Source organism: Cupressus sempervirens, chromosome 11, assembly GCF_028749045.1.
Source record: "Cupressus sempervirens isolate cs-2001-9-10 chromosome 11, ASM2874904v1, whole genome shotgun sequence".
NCBI classification, from domain to species: Eukaryota; Viridiplantae; Streptophyta; class Pinopsida; order Cupressales; family Cupressaceae; genus Cupressus; species Cupressus sempervirens.
The window spans coordinates 524,732,384-524,738,679 of NC_143128.1; the positions used below are offsets into that span (position 1 = coordinate 524,732,384).

General features: G+C 32.5%; 1 pseudogene; it reads left to right on the top strand.

The window, feature by feature from the left end:
* Positions 1-703: 703 nt before the first annotated feature.
* On the top strand, positions 704-2,065 carry LOC149530670 (aspartic proteinase nepenthesin-1-like; annotated as a pseudogene).
* Positions 2,066-6,296: the final 4,231 nt, after the last annotated feature.

Consider the following 6,296-nt stretch of genomic DNA (forward strand, 5'->3'; position numbering starts at 1 on the left):
TATGACTGTTTTGAGGTTCTCTCCTTCAATTTCTTATTTATACTCTAGTCCATGTTAATAAAATATTAGAGTGAACAATGTACAACACTTAGATAAGGCGTTCAACCTTACAATTATCTAGTGATGTCAATGTCATCTCTTGGATTAGTTATAATAGTGTCATGCTAGCCTTGTTTACTTTAGTTTCCTAGATAATAGGATCATATAATCATCATTTACTTTAGTTTCCTAGATAATAGGATCATATAACTTTCATTTACTTTGGTTTCCTATATAATAGAGACATGAAACTTTTATTTACTTTAGTTTGTTAGATAATTGATCACTAAACCCTCTACAAGACATTGGTATCATTTATTTAGTTTTATTGCATCGCACATTAGCTTTCTAATCAAAATATCTCATTGTATAATAAAGTTTTACAACCTTACTTATTATCAGTGTATTCTCAATGTAAAAGAAAGATAGATAAAATAGCATGTCAGTTATTTAGTTTTATTGCACATTGCCTTTCTAGCCAAATATCATCATATAATGAAGTTTTACAACCTCATTTAGTCTCGACTTAAAGAAAGATATATATACATGACCGTGTCAAGCGTTATTCCTACATCCCGCATACAAGTTGCCTAGCTATATAAGAAACACATTCCATTCAATATTTCATCATGCACTTAGCCCTTACTAATTTCATTGTGCAATCATGGCTGCAATGAGCATTTCCACGGCAATCGTCCTGAGCCTCCTATACTTCCTTTCCTATAGTAGTTGTGATGGAGGGAGACCTCCTAAGCAGGCCGGCTATTGCAGAGCTGAATTGATACGAAGAGACTATCCATTGATGGAAGCTTCCCACTATCTGACAATCCCTCAGAGGGTTCGACGATCTGTGGAAAGGAGCCACGTGCGGCTGGAGAAGCTTCAGGCCATGGCAAGAAGAGGCGCTGCACATTTCTTCAGCCCAGTAATCTCAGTCGACGAGTAATTCGTAATGCAAATCGGCGTAGGGAATCCCACCCGTACGATACAGCATCTGATCGTCGACACGGGCAGCGACCTCATTTGGGTCCAATGCGGACCATGCATCAAGTGTTACAAACAGGGCGACGCCCTCTACAACTCCCACCGCTCCTCCACCTACAGAAACGTTTCATGCAGTAGCAAATTTTGTCGTGCGTTGGATTCAAAATCCTGCAGCCGTACCGACACTTGCTCGTACTTCTCTCTGTACGCAGATGGCTCCAACACAACGGGAACTTTGGCTTCGGAAACATTCAGTCTGAAAAGAAGCGCTTCGGTTGGGTCCGTCTGGGAACCTCTGCCGCTCGTTGCTTTTGGCTGCGGCAACCGGCAACTGGGTAATTTTGGCGTCGCCGCCGGTATAGTCGGTCTCGGAAGAGGCGCTCTTTCGCTGGTGTCTCAGCTGGGCGAGAGCATCAAGCACAAATTCTCATACTGCTTGGGATCCGTTGATGACGAGTCCGGCATCAGCTCTCTCTATTTGGGCGACGCCCATCTTCCCGGCATAATCAAGTCTACTCCATTTATGGGAGTGAATGAATCCAATTACTTTTCATCTTTCTACTATCTCGACTTGCATGGAATCAGTGTTGGCGGCACGTCGATTGATTATCCTCCTGCTACATTTGTAGTCGATTCTGATGGCAACGGTGGCCTCATAATCGATTCCGGAACAACAATAACTTATCTGGCTCCTGCGGCGTACAAGCCCTTCCTGGAGGCCGTGAAGTCAAGTATAAAGGCTAAGCCTGTTAACGCCTCTTCTGTCTTCGGAACCGATCTGTGCTACAGAAGCACATTGCCCGTATCGAAGCTTCCACGAGTTGCCTTTCATTTTGCAGGAAATGCAACGTTTATTGTCTCTCCCTGGAGCTTGTTTCTGCTGATGGAGGATGATATGGGACGAGAATTGCTGTGCTTGGCATATTACAGTGGAGGTTCCTTGTCTGTGTTTGGGAGCACTCAGCAGCAGAATTACAATATAATATATGATATGGGCAAGAACAAACTCTCCTTTGCTCCTGCGGACTGTGACAATATGTGATGTAAAAGAATAGGTGTAGTGTCTATGTCGTTTTGTAATAATCTCGTGGCTGCATGCTGTTTGGTAATAAATTCTCTTCTACGGAGCTTTGGACTTGCGGCTAGTTCAAATCAACAATATAACCATGATTTCATTTTAGTTTCGACTGTTATTCTCTTTAATTTTTACTGTTATTCTTTTCATACCCGGTACGAGCTGCATTAAGAAATCAGAAAGAGAGGATATATATTATGTGGGTTAATTGGAGCCTGAAACAATTCTAACACAGTCAAACGAGTTTCAGGAGTTATTTAATCTGTGAATTAGTTTGTTTGTTTTGGAGATTGGATATTATTACTCATGCTCATTGTTTTGTGTGGAGATTGGGATATGGTTCATGCATAATCGAAAATTTTCCTCTTTCCATGCTTTGTGAAAAAAATATATATATCAAGAGCTGTTTTTTATGTTATAGTTCTGATTGTAAGGATTATATATTTTTGAGCAATAATATTACAATTTGTTAGCTTGGAATAATGCTATTTTTAAATATGATTTTGTCATCATTTTTGAGATTTATATTCATTAGGAAAAAAATGAAAGTGTTCGCAAATGAAATTGTATCAATTATGAGCATTGTTGATTTTTTATACAAATAAATATTGTTTAGATTATAAAAAATTATATTTTGAAACTTTGTTGAAAATTTGGTTGCTAAATCTTTGAGATGGGCAAATAAGCCAACCATCTAGATTTCTCCTTCCATATTTCTACTTTTAAATATTTTATATTCTAAACCTAATGAAAAAGTGATCACTTGCACTATAGTTCCCTATCCTCCAATATCTAAATAAATTGTGTTCTTTCAATAAAAATTCTTCAGAGGTCTTTATACTCTAAATTTAGTAAAATCTTAAAATCTTATTACTTTAGATGGTTGTGCAATGTCTTAAACTTGGAATTTTTTCTTACCTTTAAAATTTTTGTATCTTACATGTTTTTGCATAAAGATCAGATTTTCTGCAATAGTACTTTTCAATTTAAATTTCAACTTTTCAAATCAACGAAACTTACAAAATGCTAGGATGGAAGTGGAAGTGGAGATGCCCTCTGTTGATACTTTGGACTAGGAATTCCATTGTTCTAGCTACATTACATTGCATTGTTTGACCAATGAGAAATAGATCTTCATGTGTTAGAAAAAGAAAAGCTTCATCTTCACAAGTAAATTCAATAAAAAATTAACTCAATACTAAATTTAGTGGGTGTTTTAAAACATTGAAGGAAAAAATTTGGCTTTTCTAACTTGGACATTTTGGACCACACTATATGATCTATCATACATCTTTCCTTGAGGGTTCAAAAATAAATAAAAATTATTTAGACAAATTATTTTAAGTTAATTGCATATTTTCACATATGATTCTATCAAATAATATAGCGTTCTCAGTTTAATTCAAAAGTTATAGCTTCACATTTCAGAATAATGATTGAGAGCTTAAAGCATAGACATCAATGTTCCTCCTTATTAAGTGATGTTATGCATATTATTAAAAGTTAGAGCATGTTCTTGCTAAACAAAATTATCTTTCTCTTTCTGCACACTCATAATCAATGAATGCAATCAAAGTGTTGCATTAGATCCTCTAAATTCCTCTTGGAGAAATTGTAATGAAATATTGATTACTTTGGTCATGATGGTTCATGTGTCCCTAGATGCTTGTGATTTCAAAAGCTTCATTTCACAAAACTTGCATTCATACAACCTATTGTTCACACATTCCTTAATTTCTTCAACCTTGGGATTTTTTTTCTTCCTTATCCACACCATTTACATTACTTTCTATTCAATCTAAACATCACTAATTACTTATTCTATGAAATTTTGAGTAGAAAGAGTTCTCTTAATAGTATTTAGATGTTAAATAATCATTGGAAGGTTAAGTGTTGACCTAGGTGTTGAAGGGAAAAGGTTGCAATAGCCTTCAAAGAAATTTGAATTGAAGAAGAGTTGAACATAAAATAGTCAGAAACAAATTAGCCTTCCTAAAATAATTTAGTAATTTCCTTTGATTCAAAAGGATTTGATGTTGATATTTAAATTGAAAAGACAAGCCATTGAAAATACAAACTTTGTGCAATAGTGTGTGACATGCAAAAAAATTAATGTAAGAAAAAAAATAAAAAATCATGACATCACACAACCATTTAAACAAATTAGATTTTAACATTTTTCTAAATTTATAGTAAAGAGACCTCTAAATAATTTTTACTAGAAGAACACAAATTATTTAGATATTGCAGGGAAGGGAATTTCAGTTAAAGTGTAGTGCCTGCCCTAGTTTACATTTTTCTATTGTTGCCAAACTCTTTCTTTGTGTATTTTCTATTAATTAAGTCTAATTAAAAGATTTAATTAACGATGTAATTAAATGGAAAATTAATATGATATTTTAATATTTATTTTTATTTAATTAATTGGGAAATTAATTAAATAAAAATGATTAAATTTGAAGATAAAAGTTATAAGTTTAAATTTGGAACGTGATAATATTTATTTAATTTAATAGCAATATATTTAGAGTTAATTTTAAAATAAATTCTAAATAATATTATTATTTAAGTTAGTAAATATTTTATCAATTAAGTTTCAAAAATAAATTTAAAAGTGGAAAAGATATTAAAATTATTAAAAAAATTTAGATCGCATGATGCATGCATGTGATTAAAATATATTAAGATAAAACAAGTGGATTTAATAAAGTGAGTGCATGAGATTTGAAATTAACAAATTAATTTAAAAAGGAGTCAAGTGAATATTAAATAAAGAAATTTAATTAAATAAATTAATGTGCATTATTTTAATATTTATTCATATAGGAGTATGCGAGCTCTCGTGAGTTGTCATGTTGACAACACAGGAGTTTGCACTCTAATTATGCACATGTTGTCTACACTTAGGAGTTAGCACATTATTTGAGCACATGGTGTCTACAACATTCTAGACACCTCATCATGTTTATCTTCTTATCATGGAAGATATGTGCTTAGTTGTCATGCTTATCTCCTAGTTCTTTCTAGAAATATTCTAGATGCATCTTAGAGGCCTTTATATAGAGGCTCTCCTAGTATGCTTCTACATCCTCATATGCTTCTACATCCTCATATGCTTCTACAAGCACTCCTAGTCACTTGGATGAAGTTTTGGTTCTTGGAGGAATTGCGAATGTTGGAGAAGGAAGGAATTTTCAGAAAGGAGAAGGTTCTAAGAGGAGGAGCTTCTCTACAATTTTCTGAGGCATAGTGAATTAGCATCAGTGTCTAGGTAGGCACACATGATTATTTCGCATATTTTACTATGCTCTTTCTCTTCCTGTCTTCATCATGTCTGTTATGTGTGTCTGAATAATTCTCTACGAATGAATCTTTAATTTTGTAATTTGGGCATGCATATTGTTTCATCCAGCTATAGCAATTAAAAATATTATTGCAATCTCCCCTAGTAGAATCAAGATTTGGAAATTGATTCGGGTTTGGGTTCAAATTAAAATAGAATCTTATTATTATGCATTAGTTTTATATGATTTATTAACTAATCTAATTAAATTTAATTTAATTAAGATTAGTTAATAGTAGGAGAATTGTAATTAATTATTAGTCAATTTAAATAAATGGATTTTTTTTAATGAGGGAAAATCAAAAGAAAAATTAATAAGCATTTAGTGGAATCAAATAATTGAATTATTAATGAGATTGATTTTACTTAAAAATCAATGAAGATTATTTTAAATAAATGATTTCTTTGGAGTGTTTTAAAGAATTTGCAAATTAATTATTAAAAGAAGATAAGTATTATTCTAGAGATTTGAATAATGGGAGATGCTCTTGGAATTAAGGGAGTTTCATTTAATTATTAGTAACATTGATTTTAGTAAAATAATGCAATGATTTTATTAAAAGTCAATGGGAATTAGTTTAATGATTTAAATAAGTAAATAATTATCTTTTGACTATTTTAGACAATTGTTTAAAATAATGGAGGGATAACTCTATGTTTTATTTGAAAAGATAAATGGGTTGACTTGGAGATTAAATGGAGAATCTTATATGCTTGAAATATACTTGAAATAAAATCTAAAAGCCTCATGTTTGGCTTAACCATGTGATTGCAAAAGCAAACTAAAACATGTGTTTGTTCCTCTATGATGTTTTTTATTTGAATATCCAAAAGGGTTTAATTATTGGGGTGAAC